Source organism: Leopardus geoffroyi, chromosome A3 (assembly GCF_018350155.1).
Source record: "Leopardus geoffroyi isolate Oge1 chromosome A3, O.geoffroyi_Oge1_pat1.0, whole genome shotgun sequence".
Classification (NCBI taxonomy): Eukaryota; Metazoa; Chordata; class Mammalia; order Carnivora; family Felidae; genus Leopardus; species Leopardus geoffroyi.
Window position 1 is genome coordinate 47089859 of NC_059336.1, and position 16382 is coordinate 47106240.

General features: G+C 40.6%; 1 long non-coding RNA gene across 1 annotated transcript; it reads left to right on the forward strand.

Moving 5' to 3' along the window:
• The first annotated feature begins 266 nt into the window (after positions 1-266).
• On the forward strand, positions 267-12261 carry LOC123579687. Its single transcript, XR_006702895.1, has 3 exons — positions 267-329; positions 5582-5671; positions 12167-12261. It is a non-coding gene; the product is annotated as an uncharacterized LOC123579687 (long non-coding RNA).
• Positions 12262-16382: the final 4121 nt, after the last annotated feature.

Consider the following 16382-nt stretch of genomic DNA (forward strand, 5'->3'; position numbering starts at 1 on the left):
CTTCTTCATAGATTGACATTTAACTTATTTCATTTCATTTTTCTAGTGCTTCTTAAAAAAGAAAGTCCACATACACATGTATTCATATTACTTTTCTGGGTATCATGAGAATGAAATACATTTTTTTCTGTACTTTGCTTTTTTCCTTTTTAATAATACATCCTAGAATACAGTCTATAGTAATATATACAAATAACCTTCATTTATTATGGCTTATTTGCTGGAATTGATTTTTCCTTCCATATTCATGAATAATTTTGAATACAGGAATACCTCGGAGATGTGGGTTTGGTACCAGAACACTGCCATGAAGTGAATATCTCAAAAAAGTGAGTCAAAACTTTTTGGTTTCCCCAGTTTATACCAAAGTTATGTTGATATTACACCATAGTCTATTAAGTATGTAATAGTTCTATGTCTAAAAATAAGTATATACTCTAATTAAAAATACTTTACTGATTAAAAATTGCTAACCATCATCTGAGCTGTTAGTGAATCATAATCATTGAACGCAGGTCACCATAACAAGTAAAATAATAATGAAAAAGTTTGAAATATTGCAAGAATCACCAAAATATGACACAGAGATACAAGTGAGCAAATGTTGTTGGAAAAAAAGGTGCCAAAAGACCTACTTGATTCAAGGTTGCCACAAACCTTCAATTGGTAGGAAAATGCAGTATCTGTGAAGTGCAATAAAGCAAAGTGCAGTAAAATGAGATGTGCCTGCATAATTGACTCCTGGGGTGGGGGTGACTGGAATATAGTCCCTTGGGGACCTCAGCCATTGAGGTGTGGACTCTGGTCTCTGGGATCTTGCTGCAGCCACAGCAGTTCACATTAATTTCTTTCATGTGTTGGACACCTTACAGTATTCCAATCAAGGAAGGGACACTTGTTGAGATGAGCACTGGGTGTTTTATGGAAACCAATTTAACAATATATTTAAAAAGAAAGCACTGCATCACGAGGATGAAATATAGCTAATATTGCCAAATAACTTTTCCTCTTTAAAGGGAAATTTTTAGCAATAACGTCCATCTTTGTTTATTTGGAAATTTTATCTTTGGAATTTTTATTTTCCTTTGCCAGTTAATTTAGTACTATTGAAATTTAGAATTTGAGATCAATAAATCTTTGTTGTAATCATTAACTGCCATTATGACAAATTTTTACACTTTCATGAGCTACTCACTTAATATTTAAAAGTCAGTTCATGATTGGACACCCGAATGCTTATAGCAATGCTAACAACAATAGCAAAATTATGGAAAAATCCCAAATGTCCATCATAGACTGATGAATGGATAAATAACACATGGCAAATATATACAATGGATTATTACTCAGCGATCAAAAAGAATGAAATCTTGCCATTTGCAACAATGTGGATGGAACTAGAGTGTATTATGCTAAGTGAAATAAGTCAGGCAGAGAAAGATGTATCTTTTCACTCATATGTGGAATTTAAGAAACACAACAGGTGAACAGGGGAAGGGAAGGAAAAACAAGATGAAAACAGAGAGGGAGATAAATCATTAGAGACTCTTAAATACAGAGAACAAACTGAGGGCTGCTGAAGGGGAGGTGGGTGAGGGGATAGGCTAAATGGGTGATGGGCATTGAGGAGGTCACTTGGGATGAGTACTGGGTGTTATATGTAAGTGATGAATCACTGAAACCAATAGTACAGTGTATGTTAACTAATTTGAATTTAAACAAACAAACAAACAAACAAATAAACAGAACCCCCCTCAAAACCCCAAAACAAAAAACAAAACAAAACAAAAAGATTTGACACCTAAGTTCATCAATGTGTTGGACAAAGTCTGAGTTCAGAGTATGTCTGTGTTGGAGCAAACCACGTCCTGTACCTAGAAAATTCCCTCAAATCCTGGGGGTTGGGACCCCCAGTATAAGATTTCTTTTTCCTACTTTGCACTTTTTCTTTCTCTTCTATTTCAGTTACAATGAAGTTGCAACCTCTAGATAGGAGGTATTTCTTAAGCTTACAAAAATCTATGAATTTCAAATAATTGAACTCATCCTCCATTAATCTAAATATACTTTTAAAATTAGATATTTATCTGTATAAAAGTAAACATAAAATTTCATAACCATGCATTGAGAAGTTTCTCAGGTTTGGAATTTTGTTGACCGATAATTCATCTAAAAATACAACTATGAAACTCATTTCATCTATTTTTCAAAGAAAAATGTTTTTAAAAATTAGATGGATATGGTCAAGACTGTACCTTTAAAATAACAGAAATGGGAATTGATATGAGTTGTTTGACTAAATTTGTATGCGACCATTAATTATTACATGAGAGTCTAATAAAAGGTGTTCCAGCAAGCAAGCCAAACATGTTTCTGTCAGTCTATGTTTGTTTTATACAATGTATAGGCATGTGTCATTCTTTTTTGAAATGACTTCCATTCAATTCTACTTACTCTGGAAATGAATTTCCCACCACTCTGCTCCTTTTTTTTTTCTCTGTCCTCTGTCAAAATCCCCGGGTATTTTGAATTTCTTGAGTATCCTCCAGAGTGGGGATGCCCTTTGTCACTAGACCTTGCTTTCATCTGGTAGAACAGGTGGCCCCCTGGGGAGAGAAACTTTCAGTGGCATTTGTCACACTGGGCTCTCTGGCTCTGTTACTGATGTTGAAGCAGACAAATTAAGGAACAAAGCTGAAGTCATTTTCCAAAAAAAAAAAAAAAAGTCCCGTTGGGTTTCTGAGCTGTATCTGCTATGCAAAGAAGTGGTTAAAGAAGCTTCAGAAGACTGAAGCTCTCCCCTGGAAGGGACCTTGCTGTGGGTCAGCTCTCCACATCAGAGGCCCCACCAACATACACTGACCATTAGTCCTGGGGCTTCAGGATTTTGTTTTCCTTCAAGAGACTAGATTTCATGTTCCTTATTTCATGTTCCTTTCTTTCTCATTCTGGGGTTATTTCCACATAAAATAAGGGAGAGAATCCTCTTTGCATTTGGCTGAAGTTGATTTCATTGTGAGATTTCTTTCTTTTTTTGAGTTTTATTATTTATTTTTTATTGAAGTATAATTAACATACATACAATGGTATATTAGTTTCAGGTGTACAATATAGTGACCCAACAATTCTATGGATTTCTCAGTGCTCATCACAATAAGTGTACTCTTAATCTCAGCGATCCCCCCACGTACCCTCCCTCTGGCAACCTCCAGTTTCTTCTGTCTTTAAGAGTTTGTTTTTTGTTTGCATGTTTTTCTTTGTCTGTTTGTTTTGTATCTTAAGTTCTACATATGAGATCATATGATATTCATCTTTCTCTTGTTTCACTTAGCATTATGCTCTCTAGGTCCATCCACATTGGTGTAAATGGCAAGATTTTATTCATTTTTTGTGGTTGAGTAATATTCACTATATATTATATATTACATTTATATTATGTTATATATTATTCCATTATGTATACATTTATACTACATCATTTCTATACATTTATTTATCAATGGACACTTGGGTTACTTTCATAACTTGGCTATTGTAATTAGTGCTGCAATAAACATAGGAGTACAAATATGTTTTTGAATTAGTGTTTTCATTTTCTTTGGGTAAATAGCAGTAGTACAATTGCTGGATAGTAGGATAGTTCTATTTTTAACTTTTTGAGGAACCTCCATACTGTTCCCCAGAGTGGCTGCACCAGTTTGCATTCCCACCAACAGTGCATGAGGTTCATTTTGCCCCACAACATTGCCAAAGCCTGTTGTTTCTTGTGTTTTGGGTTTTAGCTATTCTGATAGATGTAAGGTGATAGCTCATTATGGTTTTTGTTTGCATTCCTCTGATGAGTGATGTTAAGCATCTTTTTAAGTCACTGTCGGCCATTTATTTGTATCTATTCTTTGAAAAAATGTCTGTTCAGGTCCTCTGTCCATTTTTGAAATCATTGTTAGATGTTTTAATCCATCTGCCAACGCTGGCCATCTTTGATGGCTGAAGATGATCAACTCTGAAATGTCCTCTGTCTTTAGCCTCTACACAAGAGCGGGAAATGAGTATTACTGGCCCCAGGAGGACATATACTTCCCTATCCTCTAAATTTTTCCCTAACTTTGGCTTTGGTTTTCAACAAACCTTAGCTGGTAGCCAAGAAAAATACTTTTAAGAACACCCCTTCAAAACTGAAAGGGACAAGAATCATAAATTTAAAAATAATTATAATGAAGCAGGAAGTCTAATCTCATGCTCCCCTCTCCCCTTGACACCTGTATCAGGGGCCTTGTGAGTGGAAGGTGGGCGCCCATTTCCCTAAATGCTCTACATACATCAGAGCTGAGTGCTGCCCTCCACCTTCACCAGAGACACATTCCTGGACTTTGGGCATCATGCATGTTTCAGAGGAAGAGAAACCCTGGCTTTGACTTGAGGCCTCTCACTCAAACCTGAGAGGAAAATCTGTGTGTGAGTCTTGGTTCCCCAAAGGAGAGAAAATGAGAAGGCACTTCCTATCCATTAAAGTATCCAAAACATTGCTGAGAGAAAGTTAAACCAGTCCAGATGCTAAGACCGTTAAGTCTAAAGGAGTTCAGAAACCCTACAGACTGCCAAGAAAATGTTAGGGTCGCACTTCATCTAGGTTAGTTTCCAGTTGGTTCTAGGGGCAGGCAACTAACTTGCTTGTAGAGTTCAAGAACTAGGCTTGAGCCCAGTGAGGCTGGCCCCTTCTCCTTATTCTGGTTCATAGAAGGAAAATTCTGGAAAAGATATGGGTGGGAGTCAAAGAGGTCAAGAATGCCTCCTCCAGAAAGGAGAGCATCACAGCCAGAGGAAGCAGCCCACCATCTCAGGACAGAGCCATTCTTCAGAGTTCCCTGTATTACCCTTGAAGACAGTGTTGAGGAGAGAAAGCCACCAGAGCAATAAATCAGTACAAATAAATATTTGCTATTTTAGTAAAAATAAATATTTTAAGTATAAACAAATGCATAGATAATGACAGAGGCACTTCTTGTCCCATCAGCATAATAAATGAGAACATTAAAACCTTGGCCAGTATCACTGAAAAGGACCGTAATGAATAGCTTTTGTTTTTTATGCTTAGCTATGGAACTATCCTGAAAATCGTAAAATTGAACAGCAAGAGAAAAAAAAAATGCTGTAGGAATGTTGGAAATGTATGTAAGCATACAAGCAGGCAGTGAGATGCTGTCTAACAAACAACTTTTTTTTAATAGAACACTTATAGGTATATCTTTTTCCTCCAATGGGATTTCATATCATAAAGTATAATATAAAAGAGAGCTAAGTTAAATTAAACAAATAAATTTTCACAAAATGCCTACTGTAAGAAATGCTAGGTAATTTATAATTCATCTTATTTGCTAATAAGATTCAGGCCCTTGCCAAGAAATAACCTCTTTCAATGATATTATTTTGCTGAATCCACAGGGGACAGACTGTCATCTAAAACCTTAATTTTCAGTTTTTATTTTGATAAGATGGATGTTCAGATTGTTCTCTCCTTTTTAAAAAGTTGAACCTTGCATCTTCTCAGAATGAGAGAGTTTCTTTTCTTTCCTTTCTACAGTAGGTAGTGTCTGAGCAGTGGAGGCTGAATGCATGAGGTATACTGCAGAGACAATCATAAGATGTGGTGGAATCCCTACAGCACTAAAAGGTATCTGCTTTCCTTGTAGCAAGCATGCTGCCTTCTGAGTCCTCTTAATTAATGCTTTTCATCAAAAGAAATGACGACCTATGGTTTCTGTTTTAATTGAATTGGTGCTTATGGTGGACTGTATCATGTTCAAAGACCGAAAGATTAGATATTCATTTGTGCCTGGTTTTAAGCTTTCTGAGCTCTCTCTGTTTGGTATTCACTACAGTTGAGTGGATTTGGGGGGGTGGAAATCTGTATTGTATTTGTGTAAAATTACAAAGTATCAGTGGTCTAGATCTGATGTTATACTCACATGTTTTCCCTAATTTTCTTTTTATTACCCTTTGCATAATTGCAAGGCAATGCAGCCTTCCAATTACAGGGACCACTGACAAACATAAACAGCAACTCAGCACCAGCGGGCACTCGTTTCCTGCAGCACATGCCACCGTGCCATTCCTCAAAAATGCACCCACAGCTTATTCACAATTATAGATGCCACAGGAACAGGGAAACAGATGCCCGGGGAAGAAAACAATGATGGCTGAACCTACTGGCCAATCTGTGAAAGCCAGCCCGTGTGGTGAAAATGAGAAAAGACAAAGTATTCATGGTTGAATCTATGGGCCACATTGCTAAGGTCAAAAATCTAGCCATCTAGGGCCAGATTCAATAAAAATCTGTCTGGATTTTATGCCAAGCCATGCAGGCCTGGAAAAATCAATTTTCTGGAACTTGTGAAGTCTTCCATAGTCGAGGCAGACAGCATTCCTGCTGATTCTTACTCAGAGCAGGCTTGGGAGGTGCTCCAGAGGCCTGGGTCAGTCCTGAGTCTTAGATGTTTTGAGCAGGTTCTAGCAGGAATGAAAAGGAACGTGCATGTAGGCCCTTGTCAGTCTCTGCATGTCCATGCATGGAACTATCGGGTGGCATTCATTCATTGATTTTTTTTTCATTTATTCATCAAACATTTTGAGGCTCCAACCCTGTGCCCAATGCTATGCTATAGGCTGGGAAAATTGAGATGGAATCACAACATGACCACAATTAAACAGCCAATTGCAGTAGCGTGTCATAGAGATTCCTTAAAATATGTAAAGGATCTTATGGAAGCACTGAAAAGAGGCATCTCATTAAGTCTGGAAGAGTTAGAGAGTTTGGGAATGCTTTCCCCAGGAGGCAACAAGTGAGATCAGCCTTGAGGTTTGGATATAGAATAAGGGCAAAGAGAAGGACCAGCGCATTAGACTGAAAACCTCAGGGACAATGGTGTGGAGGTGTGTGTGTGTGTGTGTGTGTGTGTGTGTGACAGAGAGAGAGAAAGAGACAGACACAGGAAAAGAGAGAGAGTGAGAGAGACAGGCAGAGACAGACAGAGATGGGAGAGAGGTAGTTCCCAATCCTATATAGTAAATGGGGAGGAGGCAGACAGACTGGGGCCAGAAAGCCAAAGCCACCAACAGTTTTAAGCAGAAGAGGTGCATACTATCCTTACATTTTAGAAAGAACCTGGAGATGTGTGGACAATGGAGTGGAGCAAAGATGAAGCCAGATGAGGGAGATGGCTTTGGAGGTCATCACAGTAATCACAGTGAGAAGTGAGTTGGGGCAGATGCACTGAAAAACTTCATGGCAATAGAATCATGGGGCTCAGGGCCCAAGTGGTTGGGTGGAGAGATGGAGGCATTGGGGGACAATGCCCCATTCTTGCTGATCAGACAAGGATAGAGGGAAGGGAAGCTGTGCAGGGCAAGGTAATAAAATGAGATGTGTGCCTATGCTAGGAAGGTTGGCAGACAGTTTGGAACATAATTCTGAGCTGAGGATAAAGTGGGGGGGGGTCATTAGTCTATGGGCAATGGTTATAATCTGGAGTATAGATGAGGGAAACAGACCAAAGAGAAAAAGTCAAGTGAAAAGAAACAAGGCTTGGGGACAAAGTCTTAGACAGTACTAAGATCAGGCTGAGGTGGTGGAGAAACTCAGAAAGCCATCAGAGGGTGGCACATAGAGAGGAAAGCCAGCAGAGAATAAAGTCCCAAATGCAAGAGCAGAGAAAGCTCTAAGACACATGGGGCCAGTTTTATATTCTGCAGGTTGGTCAAGCAAGACAAGGAGTCCTCAAAGGGGCTGGGTTTGAGACTCAATGACAAACAGCCCTGCATTACATAGACCTTATGGAGGCTATGTTTAGTGTCATAAGCACAAAAGATAAATTATCAGATAAAGTCTCTCCTGAGACTTCAAGCTGGGCAAGTTCAGTGAGTGTGACTTCTTGAATCTTCCATTTACATTGGAGGGATACCTCTAGTGGATTGTGTCCTGCCAGCCAAGGGAAGTCTTTTTTTTTTAAGCTTATTTATTCATTTATTTTGAGAGAGAGAGAGAGAGAGAGAGAGAGAGAGAGAAGAGGGGAGGAGCAGAGAGGAAAAGAGATCAGGTACTGTCAGTGCAGAGCCTAAAGTGAGGCTCAAACTCACGAACTGTGAGATCATGTTCTGAGCCGATGTCAAGAGTTGACGCTTACCCGACTGAGCCATGAAGGTGCCCTAGGTCAAGGGAAGCCTTAAGTGGGGGATTATTAACCTTGTGTATTTCCAAATGTTTTGCTCTGTAACTCTAGTGAATTACCCCTTAGAATGCAAAAGTGGCCTCCTCATGTTCCCTGAATCAGGCTCCAAGTACCATTTCTCACTGTGGCCACACAGTTCATTGGTGGAATAAAATGTCATATAAGACTATGCAGAGTGGATTGGGATTTGTTACCCTGGTGATTTCTTTTTTTTTTTTTTTCTTCTCATTTTTCCACATTGAATATGAAGGTGGGGAGAAAACACACCTAGAGTAAACTGATGCTATGACATCCAGGGGATGACCTCTATGTGCTCTGTCATTTTAATAGGATATGCTTTGCCTTACTAGTGTTGATACTGCCAGTGCTCCATCCACACCCCCTTGACACATGCTCCTTCTGCATCATTGCTGGCTTCTTACCTCAAGTGCTGGAACTGCACCAGAGCTTCTTAGCCCATGCTTGGGGCAGGCCAGAAAGGCTGTGGAGTTCACGTTTGTCTGCCAGGAGCAGCCCTCGGACAATAACTTCTGGGAATAAGTGGATTTGCCAATATGATTGGTGGATATGGCAGTGCTGAGGCACGTTTGACACAGTCTCTCAGAGGTCTTCAGCAGGATTAATGTAGAAACAGGTTTGATTTACACCCTTTATTTGTTATCTTCCCTTCTGTTTCATTTTCATACTACTTTATGAGTGGTTACAGGGATCACTCCCAAGTTAAGTACTGCCACCTTGTCTCAAGGTAGGGGAATCTAACCTAACTGCCAATCAAATTCAAACAAAAAAACTCAAATGTAGTTGAGCTGGTAAAATTCACGACCAAAGAGAGAAAGTAGTACCATTTCAGGTATAGTAAGGATGAATTTTTTGTAACTTTTTAAATGTTAATTTATTTATTATGAGAGACTGAGAGAGAGAAAGGGGGGAAATCCCAAGCAGGCTCAGCACAGTCAGCACGGAGCCCGACCCTGGTCTCAATCCCACAAACTGTGAGATCATGACCTGAGCTGATATCAGGAACCAGACACTCAACCAACTAAGCTACTCAGGTGCCCCAGGAATGAGTTTTTCAGGCCCCAAATCCAGATCTGAAAAAAAGGGAACTTTATTTTTCTAGTACTAAGTTTAACTTTGATTTGACACCTCATTTTATCAAGTAACAAGCGCTTAATCTCAACCCATTTTAGGTAATCTCCATTGATTTGGTCCTCTCCTCTCCCACCTCTGCTTGTCTCTCTGGGGCTGTGTTTAAATTCCAGGAAACTTACAAGGCACCAATTCCCAGGGGCGGGATGTGAGGACCTGGCCAATGGCAAGCGCCTGTCCGCTGCAGTTGCTGAGCAACAGTGCCTGTTTGTACCCTCACTGTCAGCATCCCTTCTAGCAGCATCCAACAATATGCCTATGGCCTCATGATGACTTCAAGCCTCCTGCCACATAGGTTTGGCTCTGTTCTAGTCTTCATGCTTTTAAGGACTCTTAAAGTTCATTTCTATCAGTTACTTCCACATGTCCTCAGCTGCCTGGAGAAGTGGTGACTGGCCTTTACCAGGACCACTGGGGTGCTTCGAGGCTCTGTGGTGGGGGGGTGGGGAGCGGTCTCACTAGCTCATCTATCTAAATACCATTGGAAGCCTTTTTAAATTTTGCTAATTTCATATCATGCCAAAAGAATCAGAAGAACTCTGGGTCTTGCCACCTATTCAGGCCCCCAAGACAAGGCTGTTCTGTTTTCTTGACCTCTGTCTCTTCTGTCTTTCTTGATCTCTCTTCCCTGCCAACCGGCAAGTTCTCCACTGGTTTGTAGGCAGGGCCCACCTCAGCCCTGGAACAACACTAAGGCACTAACAGATGGTAGTTGAGGATAACACCCCTAGCTTCCTTGAAGCCTCCTGGTGGGACAACTGAATTGTGTTCTACTTATTCTGAGGTATGTCCTATCCTGAGGGGCTTGAGCCCCAACTGCTCACAGCAGCAGCACTATGATTAATACCCTCTTTACTGGCATTGTCTCCTTCCTTGTCATGTTTCCCAAGTCTCCCACTCCAGATAACTGGGATCACTTCTCAAATCAATACCTGCCCCCAAGCCCTGCTTTAGGACTGCTTTGGGGATTACCCAATTTGAGACACAGCCTCTTCCACTTTGGAGTCTTACAAACACATGCCACAAACACCCCCCTCCCCACCCTCATTTGTGGTATTACAACGTGAATTCAGGGAATGGTATGGTAGAAACAGAGGTTGCCAATGCCAGATTAAACCATGCCTTTGATTTAGCAACGTGTTGGTAATGGTGGCAACAAAATTGCTTACCAGAACGCCTGAAAGAATTTGGCATTGTAAGATATGCTTCCTAATGGCTGGAAGGTAGGATGATTTTGGGGGTGGAGGAGGCAGTGAGAGTCTCTGTCAGTTAGTAACCCAGGCAAGGGGTGGGAGAGCAGAGGCAGGACAGGTGTGTGTGTGTGTGTGTGTGTGTGTGTGTGTATAGAGGCACTTCATAGTGGAAATATAAGAGACCATTTCAAATAGAGAGCTAAGTCAAAACACCCAAGAAGCCGAAGTGTGAGGTTCTCCAGTTCAGAAGCCTGGCTGGTCTAACTCAGTGAGTAGGCCAGCCATAAAGACCAAGAGTAACTGCAGAAACCATGAGGGGCCAGCAGTTTCCTGTTTCTTATATTCAAAATTTAAGAGGGGCGCCTGGGTGGCGCAGTCGGTTAAGCGTCCGACTTCAGCCAGGTCACAATCTCGCGGTCCGTGAGTTCGAGCCCCGCGTCGGGCTCTGGGCTGATGGCTCAGAGCCTGGAGCCTGTTTCCGATTCTGTGTCTCCCTCTCTCTCTGCCCCTTCCCCGTTCATGCTCTGTCTCTCTCTGTCCCAAAAATAAATAAACGTTGAAAAAAATAATAATATCAAAATTTAAGAGGCAGGCAGGGAACAAGTAAGAATAGCATGCCTCGAGCACCAGCCTTCTCTGATGCATGAGTGGAGATCATCCATTCTACAGGGCTGCCCTTCTCCCATGGTCTTTGTCTAGTTTACCCTGAAGGTGGCAGGAGCTCTTTGTCCTTTCCCATCTGGGAAGCTGGGGCAGGGAGACGGAGACCAGGGCAGACCCCACCACAGTCCATGGAAAGTCTCCCTGCTAATGGAAAGCACTGGTGCCCTTGCCGCCCAAGTTGGCTTGCTTCAATTCGTCACAGAGGCACACGGTTGGTAACTCACCATGAAGTCAGCAGAGCAGAGAAAATATTTGCCTAAAGATTAGCAGGGGAAGCCCCTCTGGATTTCCAACATGCCGGGCCTGACAAGCTCCAGGTTTTCAAATACCTCAGACCAGAGAGGGGAAAATATAGCGCAGGTGTGTGTGTGTGTGTGTGTGTGTGTGTGTGTGTGTGTGTGTGGTGATGGCAGGCATTTTACACACAAAGCTAGTTGTCGTGGAAGAGGTCCTCCCTTCCATTCCTGGTCACACAAACTCCTGAAAATGCCACTCAGGCAGTGCCTCTAAGTACTGAAAATCTAGTTTTGTTAGTAGCATGGGGGGCTCTTGCTGGTGCACTGGAGACTCAGGAGGGCTTAGGATGCTGCCCTCCAAAGAGGAGCTCTGCAGATTGAATCATTGGTTGAAGTCCCATTCTGTTGGTTATATGGTCCAGGGTCTTTTAGTGTTTCTAACTGAGAACTTTTAGGGCAGAGAAGGACAATGATCTTTTACTCCTGGGGCACTGAGGGTACATACAGTTTCAGGTTACCCTGACAAGTTTGAACTGTCTTTCAAGCTGGTTCTTTTTATGTTTGAAAACTTAGGTAAATTTTGTGTATGTTAATTTTAGTATAATACAATATTTCAAATGTCATTAAATAGGACTTACATCATATTGTTCTATGGCTTCATGTCCTTGGCAACTGACCTTGTATCATTTTATTTCCCAAGTGTGAGAAACAAAGTAAGGGACAATGTAGAGGACCCAGGACATGAATTGGGGGCATCTTACCTGGTCTGCACATTTGGAACCTTGGGAATTTGAGTAAGTCATTCATTGTGATTCTATTTTCTTCCTTTTCTTCATCAGCCAAAAGGTGGGGGTGGGGTGGGATGGGACAATATTTGAGTGATAATTTCTAATCATTCTAATCATAACTTGTATGATTTGATATACTCTGCTTATGTTTTACAAATATGTTCTCACGTTTAAGTAAACTGAGCATACAACTATTACTGGAAATGAATTGACAAAAAGTATTTAAAAGAGTAAAAGATTTAGCAGTGGATGACATCGTTGAACAAACCACATCCCAGGGGCCGGTTCTGAAGATACTGACAACCTGGAGAACCAAAGGGGAACAGTAAGTAAGGAAAACAATTCACACACTTGCTGAAAGACTGACATGACAGTTATTCTCAGTGTGACTGATTTTGGGGATGCATGTTTCAGTAGGTTGGAGAAAGTGAGTAAGGAGGTGGGAAAATGTGACTTTTTTGTCATTTAAAATTTTTTAATGTTTATTTATGTTAGAGAGAGAGGGAGAGAGAGAGAGAGAGAGAGGGCACACATGAGTGAGGGAGGAGCAGAGAGAGAGGGGGACAGATGATCTGAGCAGGCTCCAGGTTCCACGCTGACAGCACAGAGCCTGATGCAAGGCTCAAACCCATGAACTCTGAGGCCATGACCGGAGCCAAAGTTGGATGCCCAACTGACTGAATCACCAGGCACCCCTGTAATTTAAATTTTGATAAAATCTTAATACATACAAAATATACAAAACCATGTATTTTTTCCCACACATTTGAGAATAAGTTGAGGACATGATTTTATGACACTTATTCTTCCATTTACTTCCGTGTGCATTTCTTAAGAACCAGGGGTTTTCTCTTACTGCTCACAGTCCTATGGTCAGAATAATCCACATTTAGATTTTGCCATTTGTTCCAATAATTGGCAGTGCCCTGCACAGCGGTTTTATTTTCTTTGTCCAGGATCCAATCAGGGATCATTCATGACATTTAGTTAGTACGTGTTTTAGTTCCATTTATCTGGAACAATACCTTAACGATTCTTCATCTTCCTACAGAGTTCTAGCCAGTTATTGAGTAGAATGTTCCTTACTTTAGGTTTGTCTGTTTCCTTAAGTTTAGGTTCAAGTTATGCATTTCTGACAATACCACATGAGGTAGCTTGCCCCAGCACATCCTACCCAGAGGCACGTGAAGTTGGTTTGTCCCATTTTGGGTGCAAATAATTTCATCATTTGGTTAAGGCAGTTACTTTCATTTTAAATAAGATCTTTGAATTAAATATGCTATATGGTTAAGACTTGCTGCTTCCCCTGGTTTCTCAGGAAACCAGAAGGAATACAGCCTTACTGCAACAGTGCCACCTGCTGAAAAAGAGGGAATGCTTTCCTTAGAATTCAAGTCCCCAGATACGGTTTGTATGTTGATGCCTTCCAAATGTTACTTAACAGAAAGTTAAATCTAAGCTTTCCAGAGATGGGGTTGGTTAGATAGTGAAGCTTGGGGTGAGGACTTTAGGGAGCACCTGAAGAAGAGCAGGGCTGCATGGGTCCGAGGAGTTCAACCCCTAAGAACACCTGAGATTGGAACTCCTAATTCAGGGATGGAAAGCACCAGAGCTGTGATCAGGCTCCACCATAACATCCAGCATCCCACTGGGCAGGTCAGGGTGGGCAGTGCCCCAGGGCACCGGGCACCCACTGGCCCTACCAGAACTGCCTGGCCCATCATCTTGCTGCTTAGTGTCCTTTCATCTCTATAACGTAGTTATTTAGGAACCTTAACTTGTTCCAGTGTTTGCCTCATTGTTTGTCTGGAAATAATAAGAACTGTTTGTCTCGCTATATAATTCGAGAGAAAGGCTGGCATTCCCCTCCCACCATGGAAAACGCTCAGGAATGATCTCTATCATCTTGCAATCATGCTGGTCACTGACTAAACTGTTTTCTTCAAAGAGTTTTTTGATCTCCTCTATACTAATCAGAAATCTGAACCTGAAAATCATGGAAGATAAACGGGAGGGTCCAGGTCTGATATGTTCTGTGTAACTGCCTATGTGTGCAATATTCCTAGAAGTGTATAAGGGCATGAGATGTACTGGTGACATTCAAATTTGGACCAAGTTGTTTTCTCTTGTTATTGATCATTTTTAACTATCAAGAGCTCACAGCAGGCCTGAAAATGGAAGAGAGGAGGGAAAAGGGGAGGTGATCTTGGTTTTAAAGTTATATTTGGAAGAGTTAATTTGCAATTTGAGTGCTAAAGCCAAGAATATCAGGTATGATCATCTCAGTCTTGATTAATTATAAATAGTGTCTAGGCAAATGGAGGGGCCAGTGCACTGCTTAGACCACAGCTGGGACTCCAGGCTGTGCATTTAACTGAACAAACACAGACAGGAACCGATCCCAGAAGAATGAGCAAAACAAGAAGAAACTGAATGTCCTGCCATATTAGAAATGATTAGGAACTTAGGAAGCCCCGGACTTGGCCAAGAGTTAAAATAAAGGGAACAGGATGGCTGTGTAGGACTATTCACAAGCCTGATAGGGAGAGAGTTCTGAACTTAACTTTCTTTGACTCAAGGAGTAGTTAATAGCGAATTAAAGTTTTATGGTGATAGGTACTACCCTTATTATGAGGAATAAAGCACACTTCTAGCAGTTGAAAGTGTCCAAGGATGGTTTGAGATGCTCTGGAGGTGTTGTAGGAAAGGTATGTGTGGTCAGATTATACGACCTTAATGTCCCATTTACACTGAGAACCTGTAATTGCCTTGAACATTTGATCCATGGCTTGACCCAATCCACAGTCAATTTTTTAATCTTTAAATTTACAAACAATAAGTCAATAAAAACAAATTGGTTAGATTCTTTTTCCAAAACCAAGCTAAGGTCATGCAATTGACATTTGATTCCTGTGTCCTACAAATTATGTAACACATGAGAAAAACATATCTGTAAACAAAATGAAAATCCTTTAAGGGAAGCTCTTTGTAAAAAGAATTTGGCACTGAGTAAATTCCATACTTCTACTAAATGTTTAAACTTAATTACTGTATGATCAAGTTTACTTATTCCTAGAAAAATTCTCTATCTTTATAAATTATTTAGAGTTCGTAAAGTCAGGCTGTCTGAATTAGGACTTTATAGCACATGGAACAATCCACAAGGAGAAAAAAAATTCATTTGTTTTGAACATTTTAAGATGCTATTAGGTTGGATCATGTGAAATTATTTGATGATTTTTAATTAAAATTTTTATTGAAAAAATATACATTTTTATACAACATGCTATTGTGAGAATTAATAAAGATTATATGTATACTTTAATCATACCTTTACCCTTTATCTGTACATCTTACAAAACTATAGTGCATTTTTTATCTACATAATGGTAATTTTTACATGGTCCAATGTAGTACATTATAGATAGATGCCCCAAATCACAAGTTTGGCTGGCTTAGACTATGTGGATATACCCTAAATTTGTAAAGCATTCAGGTACCTGTGATGACATTGAAACATGGGCCACTCCTGTAGTAATACATGTGCATGTAGGTTGTGGGAGAGGAGAGGTTTCAAGAAAGATCTAGTAGCAGGCAGCAGGGCTGGTGGCTGGATTTTTTCCCAAGTTTTTATTTAAATTCTAATTAATTAACATATAGTGTAATGTTGGTTTCAGGAGATGAATTTAGTGATTCATTACTTACATATTTTAAGAGGTCCTACAGAGGGATTAGGAAAATAAGTGTTGGGAAATAGATATGGTTCACTTGGGTGAAGACACAGAGTGGTTGAGAAGAAGATGCTTAGAGAAAGAAATCACAGATGCAAAAGAGGCTGGAGGGCATGGAGCAGGGGACAATCAAAAAGAAAAGACATGCCCTGGTCCCAGCCCTGCAAGAAAAGAGAGCAGGGATTTGGACTTTTAAGTGTAAATAAGGGAGTGCATTGTAAAATTCACTTGGTGCAGTCCTTGTTTTTTTCTATATCATATCTCATGCAGAATGCTGAAGTACACAAAAATGGGATCCAGGTTGTTTCTGTTAAGGTGAGTAGAAGATGCATCTTTAGCCTCTCCTGCCTTGAAGTAGCCCATGCTTCCCCTTCGAAAGCCGGGAGTTACCACAAAT